Below are 16787 nucleotides of genomic sequence, written 5' to 3'. Positions count from 1 at the left end.
TAGTTTCATTCTTTAGGTACTGTTAAAACTGGGAGGAGGGGGAATGATAGGAACACACATAAATTGCGCCCCCATATACTAATCAGCTGTCCTAGCAGGGTTTATTAAATTCTAGCTTTCTTTGGTTATAACTTCTTTATCACATAGCCTTATGTATGGTAAGATTTATTTCTGGTCTTTATATGGATAGGTTTTGTGTTATTTCAGTATTTAAATCCTATTTTATTGTTATTGTTTTAAAATATATTTTCTGAGGAGTTCCTGTCATGGCTCAGTGGTTAACAAATCTGACTAGGAGCCATGAGGTTGCAGGTTCGATCCCTGGCCTCGCTCAGTGGGTTAAGGATCCGGTGTTGTCATGAGCTGTGTGGTGTAGTTTGCAGACATGGCTCAGATCCCTAGTTGCTGTGGCTCGGTGTAGGCCAGCAACAACAGCTCCGATTAGACCCCTAGCCTGGGAACCTCCATATGCCGCAGGAGCGGCCCAAGAAATAGCAACAACAACAACAAAAAAAAAACAAAAAGACAAAAAAAAAAAAAAATTTCATGGAAAATGGTACTGGCTTTTTTTTTTTTTTTTTTTTGAGGTTGGGTTAAAACTAAGCATTAATTGGAGTTCCTGTCATGGCTCAGTGGTTAATGAATCCGACTAGGAACCATGAGGTTGCAGGTTCAATCCCTGGCTTCGTTCAATAGGTTAAGGATCCAGCGTTGCCGTGAGCTTTGGTGTAGGTTGCAGATGCGGCTAGGATCCCGCATTGCTGTGGCTGTGGCTTAGGCTGGTGGCTACAGCTCCGAATCGACCCCTAGCCTGGGAACCTCCATATGCCATGGGAGCAGCCCAAGAAATGGCAAAAAGACAAAAACAAACAAACAAACAAACAAAAACTACGCATTTGGGAGAATTGATATTTCCTCTGTTTTACTCTTCACTCCAGGGAAGTTTCCAGGTAGTTCTTTGTCTTTTCCTTTTATACAGTCACCTACAAAAATGCTATTTCGACTGATTACTTAAAATATTTCTTCATCTCATTTTTATTTAACTTGTAACATTCAAAATTTCCAAAATAATATCGATGTTATTAAAGCCAACTCTATTCTGGATTTTCAAAAGAGCATATGAAATTTATCTTTGCAAAATTCGGATACTGGCTTAAGGAAGTATCCTCTTTTCTGTTATCCTTTAATGTTTTTATGTAAACCTCCATTAAGTGACCACATTCCTTCTTAATGACTCATACAATTATTTTATATATATATATTTATTATAGTTGATTTATCATGTTCTGTCAATTTCTGCTATACAACAAAGTGACCCAGTTATATAGAGGTGTACATATATATACATTCTTCTCACATTATCCTCCATCATGTTCCATCACAAGTGACTAGATATAGTTCCTTGCACTATACAGCAGGAACTCATTGCTTATCCACTCCAAATGCAATAGTTTGCATCTACTAACCCCAAACTCCCAGTCCATCCCACTCCCTCCCCCTCCCCATTGGCAATCACAAGTTTGTTCTCCACGTCCACGAGTTTGTTTCTTTTCTGTAGATAGGTTCATTTGTGCCTTATATTAGATTCCAGATGTAAGTGATATCATATGGTATTTGTCTTTCTCTTTCTGACTTTTTTTACTTATTGTGAGAATCTCTAGTTCCATCCCTGTTCCTACAAATGGCATTATTTTGTTCTTTTTTATGGCTGAGTAGTATTCAATTGTGTATTTGTACCACAACTTCTTAATCCATCTGTCGATGAATATTTAGGTTGTTTCCATATCTTGACTATTGTGAATAGAGCTGTAATGAACATAGGGGTGCATGTATCATTTCGAATGAAAGTTTTGTCCAGATATATGCCCAGGGGTGGGATTGCTAGATCACGTGGTAGTTCTATATTTACTTTTCTGAGGTACCGCCATACTGTTTTCCACAGTGGCTGTATCACTTTGCATTCCCACCAACAGTGAAGGAGGGTACCCTTTTCTCCAAAACCTCTCCACCATCTGTTATGTGTAGATTTACTAATCATGGCCATTCTGACTTGTATGGAGTGTGAAAACAACCTCATTGTAGTTTTGATTTGCATTTCTCTAGTAATTAGTGATGTTGAGCCTTTTTTGTTGACTATCCATATGTGTTCTTTGGAGAAATGGCTATTCCAGTCTTCTGCCCATTTTTCAATTGGGTTATTTGTTTTTTCGCTGTTGAGTTGTATGAGTGGTTTGCATATTTTGGAGATTAAGCTCTTGTTGGTTCCATAGTTTGCAGCTATTTTCTCCCATTCTGTAGGTTGTCTTTTTGTTTTTCTTATGGTTCTCTTTGTTGTGCAAAAGCTTGTAAGTTTGATTAGGTCCCATTGGTTTAATTTGTTTTTATTTCTATTGCTTTGGGAGACTGACCTAAGAAAACATTTGTAAGTTTGATGTCAGAGAATATTTTGCCTCTGTTCTCTTCTAGGAGTTTGATGGTGTCTTGTCTTATGTTTAAGTTTTTAAGCCATTTTGAGTTTATTTTGGTGCATGGTGTGAAGGTGTGTTCTAGTTTCATTGATTTGCGTATAGCTGTCCAGTTTTGCCAGCATCACTTATTAAAGAGACTGTCTTTTTCCCATTTTATATTCTTGCCTCCTTTGTCAAAGATTAATTGAACAAAGGTGTCTGGGTTTACATCTGGGTTCTCTATTCTGTTCCATTGGTCTGTATGTCTGTTTTTGTACCAGTACCACTGTCTTGATTACTGTAGCTTTGTAATATTTTTTGAAGCCTGGGAGAGCTATGCCTCCTGCTTGGTTTTTGTTCATCAGGGTTGTTTTGGCCATTCTGTGTCTTTTATGGTTCCATGTAAATTTGTAGATTGTTTGTTCTAGTCATGTGAAAAATATCATGGGTAATTTGATAGGGATTGCATTGAATCTGTAGATTGTTTTGGGTACTATGACCATTTTAACAATATTAATTCTTCCAATCAGGAGCATGGAATATCTTTTCATTTCTTTGAATACTCTTTAATTTCTTTGATTAATATTTTATAGTTCTCAGCATATAAGTCTTTTACCTCCTTGGTCAGCTTTTTTTCCTAGGTATTTCATTTTTGAGGGTGTTGTGATTTTAAATGGTATTGTATTTTTGTATTCCTTTTCTAATATTTCATTGTCAGTATACAGAAATGCAACCAATTTCTGAATGTTAATCTTGTATCCTGCTATTTTGCTCATTTTGTTGATCAGCTCAAATAGTTTTTGTGTGGAGTCCCTAGGATTTTCTATATATAGTATCATGTCATCTGCATTGAGTGACAGTTTTACCTCTTCTCTTCCAATTTGGATACGTTTTATTTCTTTTGTTTGTCTGATTGCTGTGGCTAGGACTTCCAATACTGTGTTGAATAAAAGTGGTGAGAGTGGGCATCTGTGTCTTGTTCCAGGTTTTAGTAAGAAGGCTTTCAGCTTTTCTCTGTTGAGTATTATATTGGCTGTGGGTTTGTCATAAGTGGCTTTTATTGTGTTAAGTTATGTTCCCTCTATACCCACTTTGATAAGAGTTTTTATCATGAATGGATGCTTTTTCTGCATCTATTGAGATGATCATGTGGATTTTGACTTTTCTTTTGTTAATGCGGTATATGATGTTGATTAATTTGTGTATGTTGAATCATCCTTGTGAACTTGGGATGAGTCCCACTTGGTTGTGGTGTTATGATCTTTTTTATGTGTTGGTTGGATTTTGTTGGCTAAAATTTTGTTGAGAATTTTTGCATCTATATTCATCAAAGATATTGGCCTATAATTTTCTTTTTTGGTAGTATTATTGTCTGTTTTTGGTATTAGGGTAATGATGAGTTCTTAGAATGTCTTTGGGAGTGTTCCTTCCTCTTCATTGTTTTGGAAAAGTTTAAGAAAGATGGGTGTAAGTTCTTTGTATGTTTGGTAGGATTTGCCTGTGAAGCCATCTGGCCCTGGACTTTTGTTTGTAGGAAAAGGTGTTTTTTATTACATATTCAATTTCATTTCTAGTAATTGGTCTGCTCAATTGATCTACTGCTTCTTGATTCAGTTTTGGTCGGCTGTATGTCTCTAGAAATTTGTCCATTTCTTCTAGGTTGTCAAATTTGTTGGCATATAATTATTCATAGTATTCTCTTATGTTTGTTTTTTTTTTGGATTTTTGCAGTTTCCATTGAGATTTCTTATTTCATTTATTGGAGTTCTTTCTTTGAATCTGGCCAGAGGTTTGTCAATTTTGTTGATACTTTCAAGGAACCAGCTCTTGGTTTTATTGATTTTCTCAATTGTTTTTTGAATCTCTGTTTTGTTGATTTCCTCTCTGATCTTTATGATTTCCTTCCTTCTGCTGACTTTAGGTTTTGTTTATTCTTCTTTTCTAATTCTTTCAGGTGGAAGGTTAAGTTGTCGATTTGAGATTTTTCTTCTTTTTTGAGGAAGACCTGTATTGCTATGAAATTCTCTCTAAGCACTGCTTTTGTGGCATCCCATAGATTTTGAATGGTTGTGTTTTCATTACCATTTGTCTCGAGGTATTTTTAATTTTAATTTAATTTAATTTTCTGCTTTTTAGAGCCTCACCCATGGCTTATGGAAGTTCCCAGTCTAGTGGTCAAATGGGAGCTAAAGCCGCTGGCCTACACCACAGCCACAGATATGTGAGATCCGGAGTTCCCGTCGTGGCGCAGTGGTTAACGAATCCGACTAGGAACCATGAGGTTGCGGGTTCGGTCCCTGCCCTTGCTCAGTGGGTTAATGATCCGGCGTTGCCGTGAGCTGTGGTGTAGGTTGCAGACGCGGCTCGGATCCCGCGTTGCTGTGGCTCTGGCGTAGGCCGGTGGCTACAGCTCCGATTCGACCCCTAGCCTGGGAACCTCCATATCCCGCGGCCCAAGAAATAGCAACAACAACAACAACAAAAAGACAAAAAAAAAAAAAAAAAAAAAGAAATGTGAGATCCAAGCCATGTCTGAGACCTATACCATAGCTCAGGCCAACACCAGATCCCTGACCACTGAGTGAAGCCAGGGTTCAAACTTACATCCTCATGAATACTAGTTGGTTTGTTTATGTTTCACCACAATGGGAACTCCTCAAGGTATTTTGTAATTTCCCTTTTGATTCCCTCGCTGACCCAGTTTAAATTTTTTTTTTTTTTTTTTTTTGGTCTTTTTAGGGCTGCACTCATGGCATATAGAGGTTCCCAGGCTAGGCGTTGAATCAGAGCCGTAGCCTCCAGCCTACACCACAGCCACAGCAATGCCAGATCCAAGCCATGTCTGTGACCTACAACATAGCTCACGGGAATGCCAGATCCTTACCCACTGAACGAGGCTAGGGACTGAACCTGTGTCCTCATAGATACTAGTCAGATTCATTTCCTGTGAGCCATGACGAGAACTCCAACCCACTGTTTTTTTAGCAGCATGTTTAGTCTCCACGTAGTCAGTTTTTTCTCATTTCTTTTCCTTTGGTTGACTTCTAGTTTCACGCCATTGTGGTCAAAGATATTTGAAATAATTTCTATACACTTAAATTTGTCAAGGTTTTTGTGCCCCAGTATGTGGTCAGTCCTTGAGAATGTTCCATGTGTGCTTGAAAAGAATGTATATTCTGATTTTTTTTGGAAGTAATTGTCCTGAAAATATCAATTAAGTCTAACTTTTCTATTGTGTCATTTAGGATCTGTATTGCCTTATTGACTTTCTATCTAGAGATCTCTCCATTGATGTGAGTAGGGTGTTAAAAGTCTCCTACTCTTGTTGCATTCCCATCAGTTTCTCCTTTAATGTCTTAGTATTTGTTGTACATATATGGGTGTTCCTATATTAGGGGCATATATATTGATGAGTGTAATATTCTTCTCTTGAATGGATCCTTTTATTATTAAACAGTGTCCTTCTTTGTTTTTCTTTATGGTCTTCATTTTAAAGTCTATTTTGTCTGATATGAGTATTGCAACTTCTGTTTTCCTGTCTTTTCCATTCACATGAAATGTGTTTTTCCATCTCCTCACTTTCAATTTATATGTGTCCTTTGCTCTAAGATGAGTCTCTTGTAGGCAGAATATTGCAGGCTCTTGTTTTTTTTGTTTTTGTTTTTGTTTTTGTTTTTTATCCAATCTGCCACTGTCTTTTGATTGGAGCATTCAGTCCATTGACATTTAAGGTAATTATTGATAAATATGTATTCATTGCCATTTTTAACCCTGTTTTCCAGTTGATTCTGTTTCTCCTTTGTTCCTTTCTTTTTTTGGTTGGATGATTTCCTTTTATTCTATGCTTGTGTCCTTTTCTTTTTAGTTTTTGTGAATGTATTATTTGGCTTTTATTTGTGGTTGTCCTGTTTTTCAAGTATGTTAACTCCTTCCTATATCTGCGTGTTTTAGCCTGATAGTCATATAGGCTCAAAAACATTCTTAAAAAATTAGTTTAGATTTTCTTACTTCCTTCCCCATATTTTATGATTTTGATGTCCTTTTTTAACATCTTTGTGTTTATCGTTTTGCTGTTCCTTGTGATTATCATCACTTTTACAATATTTTTTTTTTTCCTTTCAGATCTGTATACTGGCTTATTTAAGTGATTACTTTCCAGTTGTGATTTCCTCTATACTGTTTCTTCTTGCTTCTTTTTTATTTAGAGGAGCCCTTTCAGTATTTCTTTTAGAATGGGTTTAGTGTTGTTATATCTTTCAGTTTTTGTTTGTTGGAGAAATTCTTTATTTCTCCTTCTATTGTAAATGATATTCTTGCTGGGTAGATTATTCTAGGCTGCACAATTTCCCCTTTTAGAACTTTGAATATATCTTGCCACTCTCTTCTGGCCTGTAGTGTTTCTGTAGAGAAATCAGCTGATAGCCTTATGGAGGTTCCCTTATAAATAAGTCTTTGTTTTTCTCTTGCCACCTTTAGAATCCTATCTTTAACTTTTGCCATTTTTATTATAATATGTCTTAATGTGGGCCTGTTTGGGTTCAATGTGTTCGGGCCCCCCTCTGCTTCCTCCTGATAATTTGTTTCCTTTAGATTTGTAAAGTTTTCATCCATAATTTCTTCAAATATATTTTCAATCCCCTTTCCTGCTTCTTCTCCTTTTGGAATCCCATTATGTGTAGATTGGCCCACTTTATAATATCCCATAGACCTCTTATATTGGTTTCATGTTTTTTCATTTTGTTTTTCTGTCATCCTGGGTAATTTCCATTATTCTATCTTCCAAGTCATTTATTTGTTCCTCTGCATTATTCATTCTGCTCTTCAGTGCCTTTAACTCAGCTTGTGTCTCTGCAAATGAATTTTCTAATTTTTCTTGGCTCTTCCTCATATTTTCTATTTCCTTTCTAAAGTAATCTGCATTACATTCATATTCATTCTTAATTCCTTCATATTTACTCTTAATTCTTTCAGTATTATCACTATCTCCTTTTTGAACCTGTTAGACTGCAGAGGTCTGTTTCATTATTTGCTCAACTTTAGGGGAATTCTCCTGTTCTTTTAACTAGGAATGGTTCCTGAGCTTCTTCATTTTGCTGATATATGTTTTTTATTCTGTGAGTTCAGGGAAAACAACTACTGTAGTCTTGGGTGGCTATTTATATATGAGAGTGTCCCTGGGTATCTTGTGAGGGCTTACTATTTATTTTTGGCATGAGGGCTGCTTTGCTGTCTCTTTCATCAGTGTGAGCAGGCTGTTATGCCCTTGATAAGGTGCTGTGAATGCTTCCAGGGAGATGGGGGCAGTGGGCAGGGTTAGTACCCAGTCCTTGATTGCTGGGCCCTTGACAGTAACAAGGACCTGTGGGAAGGTGGCTCAAGCTACTCCTAGTTCTAGGGCCCCAGAATGTGGCAGTGACCTTAGGCAGATATAGGCAGAGCCCAGAGCATTTGGCAATGGCAGCGACAGGGCGTGTGTGTTCCTAGAGGAGTGGGAACAACAATGGGTGGTGCTTGGTTGCAGTGCCCTTCTCTGTGTTGATCTCTGAGGGGACTGAAGCTGTAGGTAGTGCCTGTTCATGGACTCTTAGTGGTGACGGGTCATGCCTACCCCTGAAGTTTGAGATGACTAAATTTGCCCCTGCCATCTGTAGACCACATAAGAGGCACCCCGTCATACTTAGCCTGGGCAGGAGGCACTGCTGCCTGTATCCTGCACAAGAGGGGCCTATTGTCAGCAGCCCATGCAAGAAGCACCTTGTCACCCATAGCCTCCCCTCAAGAGTCCATGCAGGTGCAGGAAAGATATTCCTATGGTGATATGCCCCTCGTCCTCTTACCCTCCCAACAATGGCGCCTTGCTTCTTCCGTGGGCCCAGACTTCCTCCTAAGTTCCCTCATCTGTGACACTCTGCTCCCCAGGCCTTGCTGTACCCATCCCTAGACCCTCAGGCTGCCTCCACACCACCAACCCTAGTCCTCTCCCCAGAGCTGACCTCCAGAGCCTAAGTCTCGGCACCCAGCCCCACTCCGAGTGTCTCAGCCTGTGGTGTCCTGGGAGGTGGTACTGGTGGTCTGTGCGGCTCTCTCTCAGCTTTGCCCTCCCCAGTCCAGCTACCACCTTTTTTCTGAGGCTTCAAAGTCCCTCCATCTCAGCTGATCTCCTTGTCAGTAAGCCAGGATGTGAATTCCTTTTCTCTTTCACAGCTCCCTCTCAGGAGTGCTAGTCCCATACTGATTCCTTTCTCTCTCTCTCTTTTTTTTTTTTTTCCTTTTGATCTGCCCAGTTGTGTGGAGGGTTTCTTACCTTTTTTGGAGGTTTAAGGTCTGCTGCCAGCATTCAGTAAATGTTCTGTGCAAATCGTTCTGCAGGTAGGCTTTTTTTTTTTTTTGATGTGTTTGTGGGAGAAGCTCTAACTCATCTGCCATCTCGATCTCACCTCTCTGTGACTCATACATTTAACTCACTATATTTTATAAATTTTTCTAAACTACAATATTCTTGAAAATTTGGAGATAAATATATTTTATATATTATTCTTTGTATTCAACATATAATGTTCAATACTCTTGTCCCAAATTTTGCATTTTCAGAATATCTATCATTTTGTTTGCTTGCATTTTTTGGGTTTGGTTATCAGAATTGTGTTGGCTTATCAGATAATTTGGGTACCTTTGCAGGCATGTGCATGTAGAGGAACATCAGTCAATGTGACAATGTGGCTTCCGTCTGCTGGAGTGACATCTTATTGTTGAATTTGGGGTACAGCAGGCCCCTACCTCCTTCCCTCCTCTTGGGCATCAGTCTGCCCACAGAGAACATGTTTTCTGATCTACAACTCTTGACCCCACATTTTACAAGACAAGCTCCATGTGGGGAGCATATGGTAATTCATTGCTGCCTGTGACAGAGGGATCGTTCTAATTCTTAGGTTTAGTTCTGAAAGATCTATGGTTGTCACACATCTAAGCCACATCCTCTGACATAGCATTTATTAGCAATAGAGCTACTATGTTGATTTCCATCTGTCTAATTTCCTTGCCTATCTCTCAATTAATTAACTATGACTTTTAATGAGGGGCAGGGGCCCCCTCAAATTCCAACAGTGCAATATCTGTTTAAAAGTAATTCCAGAAAGAGAGAATAAGATGAATGGAAGTAAAACAGTAATCGATGGTAATGGCTACACAATTCTGTGAATATACTAAAACCATTGACGTGTACATTTTATTTTATCATTATTACTATTATTATTATTTGCTTTTTAGGGCCATATGGAAATTATTAGGCTAGAGGTTGAATCAGAGCTACAGCTGCCGGCTACACCACAGCCACAGCAATGTAGGATCTGAGCCACATCTGTGACTTATACCATAGCTCATAGCAATCCCAGGTACTTAATGCACTGAGAGAGGCCAGGGATCAAACCCACATGCTCATGGATACGAGTTGGGTTCATTTTCACTGAGCCACAATGGGAACCCCTAAAGTGTACACTTTGAATTTTATAGTATGTGAATTATATGTCAGTAAAGATGCTATTAATAAAAGGTAATGGCTGCATTCCCTATGGTTCAGCAGGTTAAACACCCAGCATTGTCACTGTAGTGGCTCAGGTAGCAGCTGTGGCAAGGGTTCATTCTCTGGCCCAGGAACTTCCATGTTCCGCAGAAATGGCCACAAAAAAAAAAAAAAAATTCAGATGTAATAGAAGTCACAAATTGATTCAGAAATTACACTAAGTCAAAATGAAGCCATCCCCAGGCAGATCACCATGAAAGAGAAACTCTTAAGACATAGAAAAGACCTTAAAAGCTACCAGAAAGAAACGTAGGTAATCTATATGAGAATGGCAATTAGGTTAGCAGACTTCTCAACAGAAGCCTGAAGGCCTGGAATAATAATTACAAAGCACTGACAACTAGAATTCTACACCAGCTAAAATACTAGGTCAAAAGTCAAAGTGAAATAAAGACCTTCTCAAAGTGAGGTAATTAGCCATTGATGCATCTCTCCTGAATAAACCCAAAGTAGAAAGAAGGAAATAAGACAAGAGCAGAAATAGATCAAAGACAAGTCAACTTAAAGAGAATCATCAAAGCCAGTAATAGATTGGGAGTTCCCATCGTGGCTCAGTGGTTAACGAATCCGACTAGGAACCATGAGGTTGCAGGTTCGATCCCTGGCCTCACTCAGTGGTTTAAGCATCCAGCGTTGCTGTGAGCTGTGGTGTAGGTTGCAGACGCAGCTCGGATCCCGCATTGCTGTGGCTCTGGCATAGGCCGGTGGCTACAGCTCCAATTCGACCCCTAGCCTGGGAACCTCCATATGCTGCGGGAACTGCCCAAGAAATGGCAAAAGGACAAAAAAAAAAAAAAAAAAAAAAAGTCAGTAATAGATTATTTGAAAAATAAAATAAAATAAAATGGACAAACTTCAAGATTGATCTAAAAAGAGAAAAAAACACACAGATACAAAAATTGAGACTCAAAAGCAGGCCTACCTGAAAATTAAGATTTTTTTTTTTAAATTGAAGGATAATTTTTTTTTTTTTTTTTTTTTGCTTTTGCTTTTTAGGGCCTCACCTGAGGCATATGGAGGTTCCCAGGCTAGGGATCAAATCAGAGAGGTAGGGGCCAACCTACATACACCACATCCATAGCAACACGGGAGCTGAACCAAGTCTGTGAACTATACAACAGCTCACAGCAATGCCAGATCCTTAACCCACTGAACAAGGCCAGGGGTTGAACCTGCATCCTCGTGGATACTAGTTGGATTCATTTCTGCTGCACCACAATGGGAACTCCTAAAGGATAACTTTTAACAAGCCATTAAATTTGAAACCCCTTAAAAAAGCCCCCTGCCAAATTTAAACCTTTAACAAAATAATCATTAATCCTAGAAAAATGTAAATTATCCAAGCTACAGATAAAATTTAAAACACCTGAATAGATTATTAGCCATTAAAAATTGAATCGTTAGTTTAAAAACTTATAATCATTTAAGGAACTGTCATCCAGGTATTATTCAAACTATTCCAAAGAAAGGTGGGCATGTCATTTTGTCTATGACTTCTGGGTCCTCATCCTCACTTCTCAACTATTTTGGCTCCTGCCTCTCTGTCTACCTTTCTCCTATCTTCATTCTTAGGGACTCCCATATACACTTGGGTGACCCTTCCAATGGTCTAAACACTCCGTTCCTCGTGCTCCCCTCCTCCAGGGCTCTTGTCCTCCACCTGTTCACCCTTGTAACTGGAACCCGCCACAAATTCAATGTCATGCAGCCCCTCTCTAACCACCACCTCCACGCACCTCCTGGTATCTTTCCAGCTCCTTTCCAGTACACTGAACTCAAAAGCCCTTGGACCTATCAGGACCCCCATCCATTGATCCTGCCACCTTTTTTTACTGCCTTTCATGCCCTGATGCTCTCCTCCCTTCCCACCTCACCCGTCTTGAAATCCTTCCATGCCACTGCCCCTTACTCCTTAGTCCCACTCACTTGGCAAAACCACGATCTAGTTAAATCCAACTTTCCACCTCCTCTGAGCCAGCCAAAGAAAAATGCACACCCAGTCTGAAGGATCACAAACTTCACGTGAGCCCTAAATGCTCCTGGCAGACATATGATATTTCCTAGGCCGTTTACTTCTTACTCTCATACTTGACTATTTCACACCTTTTCCTTTGTTCTCAAATTTCCAACACCTCATCCCACCTCCTTACCCACTAAACACCTTGCTTTCCACCTCCCCGAGAAAATGGAAGCAATCAGAACTTCTGATACTACCTTAGCCCTCTTCCTGGTCTAAGGGCCACATAGTCTGTCTTCTTATCTGCTACTATAAAGGAACTAGCCACATTTGCATCTGGAGTCAATCCCTCCACTTCAGAATCAGATATTATTTCCTCTGATCTAAGGGCTAGTAATGGACATCTCTCCAGCAATTGCTCGCTGTCTCTCCCTGCTGGATCATTTCTACTAGCATGTGGCTATTTCGTCCATCTTTTCTTTTTTTTTTTTGGTCTTTTTAGAGCTGCATCTGTGTCACATGGAAGTTCCCAGGCTAGCAGTCAGAACGTAGCTTCCAGCCACAGCCACAGCCACAGCCACGTGGGATCCAAGCAGTGTCTGCAACCTACATGACAACTCATGGGAACACCAGATTCTTAACCCACTGAGCAAGGCCAGGGATCAAGCCTGCATCCTCATGGATACAAGTTGGGTTCATTACCACTGAGCCACAACAGGAATTCCTATTTCTTCCATCTTGGAAGAAACTTTCACTAGACCTTACCAGCTCCCCTCAGTTTCTCTGCTCATCGTTGCGGCAAAATTCCTTCCAAGTGTTGGCTACACTCCCTCCCATTCCTTTCCCCCTATTCTCTTTGAGGTGGAGATTTCCATCAGGTTTTCCCCTGCATCACTCTACTGAAAACACACTTTTCCAGTCTCAGCAGTTTTTAAAAACAGTGGATCACTCCCTTTTCCTTGTTAGCCTTTCTTTACTCGGTTTCTAAGATATTTCACTCTGTCTTTCCTCCTGCATCACTGTTGACACCTCAGTCTGCTTAGTTGGTTCTTTCTCTTGTCCCTGATTTCTCAACATTGGAGCGTCACAGTGCTCAGCCCTTATCCTCTCCTCTATGTGTATACTTGTTCCTCCACTGTTCTCATTTAGTCACATGGCTTTACATGCTGTCAACATGCCACAGTTGCCAACCTCCCCTTTCCAGATCTCACCTCTTCCCTGTGCCCCAAGCTCATCCAGCCAACTGGAGCCAATGCCACTAGAGCATCTAATAGAAACCTCAGCTTAACATGGGAAGCATGGAAATTCTGGTCTTCTCCTGGGAACCTGTTCTACCCCAGTCTGCCCTATCTCAGTTGTTCGTGATGTCATCTACCTAGTAGCTCAACCCTCAACCCTCATAATCTAACCCCCCTTTTCTCCTAAGATTCCACATCCAATCCATCAGGAAATCCCATTGGTAATACCTCAAAATATATCTAAAATCTGACCATTTATCACCAATTCCACTGCTATTGCCCTGCCCTGAACTCGTCTCTCTCACCTAGACTCTTAACAGCCTCCCGATTGGTCCCCTGCCTCATCCTCACCCTTCTGTAGTCCAGAAATCCCTTAAAAAGTAAGCAGTAAGTCATGGGTTTTCTCTACTCAAGCCCACTAAGGCAGAAGGCTTACACGCCACACACACCCCCATACATTATCTTGGTTTCATCTCTGACCTCCTCTTCAACCCACCTCTGCTCCATCACTCCACTCCTGCCACACCAGCCTACCCGCTGTTCCTCCAGTAGCCAGGTTCCTGCCTTAGAGCTTTTGCTGTCACTGTTTCCTCTGCCTGTAATGCTCTCCTCCAGCTACCTGCCTGGGTAACGTCCTCACTTCAGCTTTTGGCCCAAATGTCATCTCAAACACGTCTTTTCTAAAAATGGCAAGCAAGGGAGTTCTTCCTGTTGTGGCTCAGCTGGTTAAGAATCCAACTTGTATCCATGAGGATGCGGGTTTGATCCCTGGCCTCACTCAATGGGTTAAGGATCTGGTGTTGCCTCAAGCTTCAGTGTGGGTCACAGACGCAGCTCGGATCTGGTGTTGCCCTGGCTGTGGCGTCAGCTGCTGCTCTGATTTGACCCCCAGCCCAGGAACTTCCATATGCCGCAGGTGTGCTTCTAAAAAGAAAAAAATAAATAAAAAATAAGAAAATAGAAATTGCAAGCAAACTTACCACTACCATTACACTCCTAATCACTGTGCCCTGATTTATTTATATGGGCTTTCTTGAGATATAATTCACATACCATGAAATTTACTCATTAACAGTATACAAGTCAATGGTATTTATTATATTCACAGAATCACTGCAATCAATTTTAGAACATTTTCATCACCCTCCCCCCAAAACCCCTGTACCCCTTACAGTCATTCCCCATCTCCCCCCACCCCCTCCCTTTAGCCCCTGGCAACCACTAATCTACTTTTGTGTCTATGGATTTGCCTCTTCCACGTATTTTATATAAATGGAGTCATAGTCATATGCTTTGTAACTGGCTTCTGTCACTTAGCATTAAGTATTTGTTTCCTCCATGTTGTCGCATGTATTAGAACTTCATTTCTTTTTTTTTTTTTTTGTCTTTTTGCTATTTCTTGGGCCGCTCCCGCGGCATATGGAGGTTCCCAGGCTAGGGGTCGAATCGGAGCTGTAGTCTCCAGCCTACACCAGAGCCACAGCAACGCGGGATCCGAGCTGCATCTGCGACCTACACCACAGCTCAGGGCAACGCCGGATCGTTAACCCACTGAGCAAGGGCAGGGACCAAACCCGCAACCTCATGGTTCCTGGTCGGATTCGTTAACCACTGCGCCACTACAGGAACTCCTCATTTCTTTTTATGGCCAAACAAAATAGACTGTATTTCATTTATCCATTTGTCCGTTGATAGACACTTGGACTTTTCCATGTTAGGGCTATTATGAAAAATGCTGCTACCAACATTTGTGTACAAGCTTTTGTGTGGACATAAGTTTTCATTTCTCTTGGGTACACACTTAGGAGTAGAATTGCTGGGCCTTAACATAACTCCGTATTTAATCTTTTGAGTAATTGACAGAGTGTTTTCCAAGGTGGCTATACCATTTTCATTTCTGTCCACAGTGTATGAAGGTTCCAATTCTTCTATATCCTCTCTAACACATTTCATCATCTCTTTTTCATACTTGCTTTAGTTTGACAACAGCACGTGTCATTTTCCAAAATGCTATGTCATTTACTTATCTCTTGTTGTTTCTTATCTGTCCTCCATAATGCAAACTCCATGAAGACAAGTATTTTTGCCTTTTTTCCTGTCTTGTTCACTGTTGAGAGTACCCAGAACATAGAGGCACTTGATAAATACGTGTGGGTTGGAATGGAATGGGTTTAGTATAACATACCAAAGCCAGGCAACAGCATGAGAAAGGGAAGACTGAGTGAGTCTCAGTTATCAATGCAGAGTCAAAAAGTTAAATAAATAAAATGTTACCAATAAAATAGATTAAGATTACAAAAACCATGTGTACCTCAGACAATATAAACTAAAAAAAAAAAAAAAAAAGACAAAGCCAACTACTGGGAGACACAGGGCCAAAGATTCCATGGCAACGTAAAATATAAAGTCATAACTGAATTTTACTTCCTGAAGGGCCCATAGCTCATTAACCATGAAAGAAGCAGAAAAACAAATCAAGGAACCAGTCATCCTCAGGGAGCCAGCAGACCAAAAGGGGGCCAACTTGGCACTAAGTTTTCTTATAATTCGGCCAGGCTTACCACCAGCCTTCTACACAGGCACACTGGGTCTTAGCAGAGCTAAAGTGGGCAGGAAAAAGTAAACAGGAAGGCGGTGGATGGACTAATTGCCTAGAAGCTTGATGCAGTGCAGAATTCTAGGAAGCATAGGCATCAGCTGGTATGCCATGGAGTCCAATCTAGTGTGAAGTGTGGATAATGAGTCAGGCAGTCAGGTCTCCCAATTTCCAGCCCATTCCCAGCAGGGCCCCAAGGTATAAAGAACCGGATCGTGTTCCATCTACCCCAGGGGTTCCTAGCCGGGACCAGGCAGGGTGTCAGACCAGCCAAATGGGTGGAGGGCAGGGTTCCAGTCCACGGGTAGGGATGGGGAAGGAGAAAAGGGACAAAGATCTGGATGGAAGAAGTCTAGATGTGGGAATTGACCAATATAGTGATATTGGGGGGGGGGGGATAGTGTAGGGAAAGATGACTGGCACAGTTTTACATATTTGGTACTTGTTTTTTTAATACCTTGTTTTTTGCAAGGGGAGATGTCTATCGGTCTCTGTAGGACCTTTCCAACCCCCATTTAAAAGTTGCATTTCCCTACTTCCACCCTAGCAGGCCCAGCAGAGGCCTTTGCAATTTATAAATTGGCTGAATAAAGAGACTTTCTGCAGCACAGAACCTGCACCCACACAGTCTTCCCAACACTTGTTTTCTTCCTTTGGGCGGCCCTCTGATCCCCCCCCCCCCCCCAGGCAGGACCGTGAGATTCGCGGAACATCTGAACTCTACCCACAACCCTCTTTAACCTTCCAGCTCCCCCTCTGACTGCGCTGACCTTTGATGAGGAGGGGGTGGGGGTGGGGAGGCTTCTTCTACTCCTCTTCATCCCACCCTGTCACCTCCGTTTTCTACAAAACACATGTACGTTTGAAAGAAAAAAAAAAAAAGTCTTTCATCTGGGATGTGTTTTCTTTACCAGAGCAAGTGTGGGTGGGAGGGGACGAGTGAGGAGAGAGGGCGGGGAAAGGGGTACCG

General features: G+C 40.9%; 1 long non-coding RNA gene across 6 annotated transcripts in view; it reads left to right on the top strand.

Annotated features, from left to right (window-relative positions):
* The window catches only part of LOC102165038 (uncharacterized), a 66137-nt gene that overhangs the window by 31667 nt on the left and 17683 nt on the right, over nucleotides 1–16787 (top strand). The gene's annotated exons all lie outside the window — the stretch shown is intronic.

The sequence above is a fragment of the Sus scrofa genome, chromosome 2 (assembly GCF_054392235.1).
Source record: "Sus scrofa isolate SSC_HxYL_T2T_F1_AM1 chromosome 2, Sscrofa_HxYL_maternal_Yorkshire_Landrace_v2.0, whole genome shotgun sequence".
Taxonomy (NCBI): domain Eukaryota; kingdom Metazoa; phylum Chordata; class Mammalia; order Artiodactyla; family Suidae; genus Sus; species Sus scrofa.
This window is presented reverse-complemented; position numbering and strand designations above follow the sequence as displayed.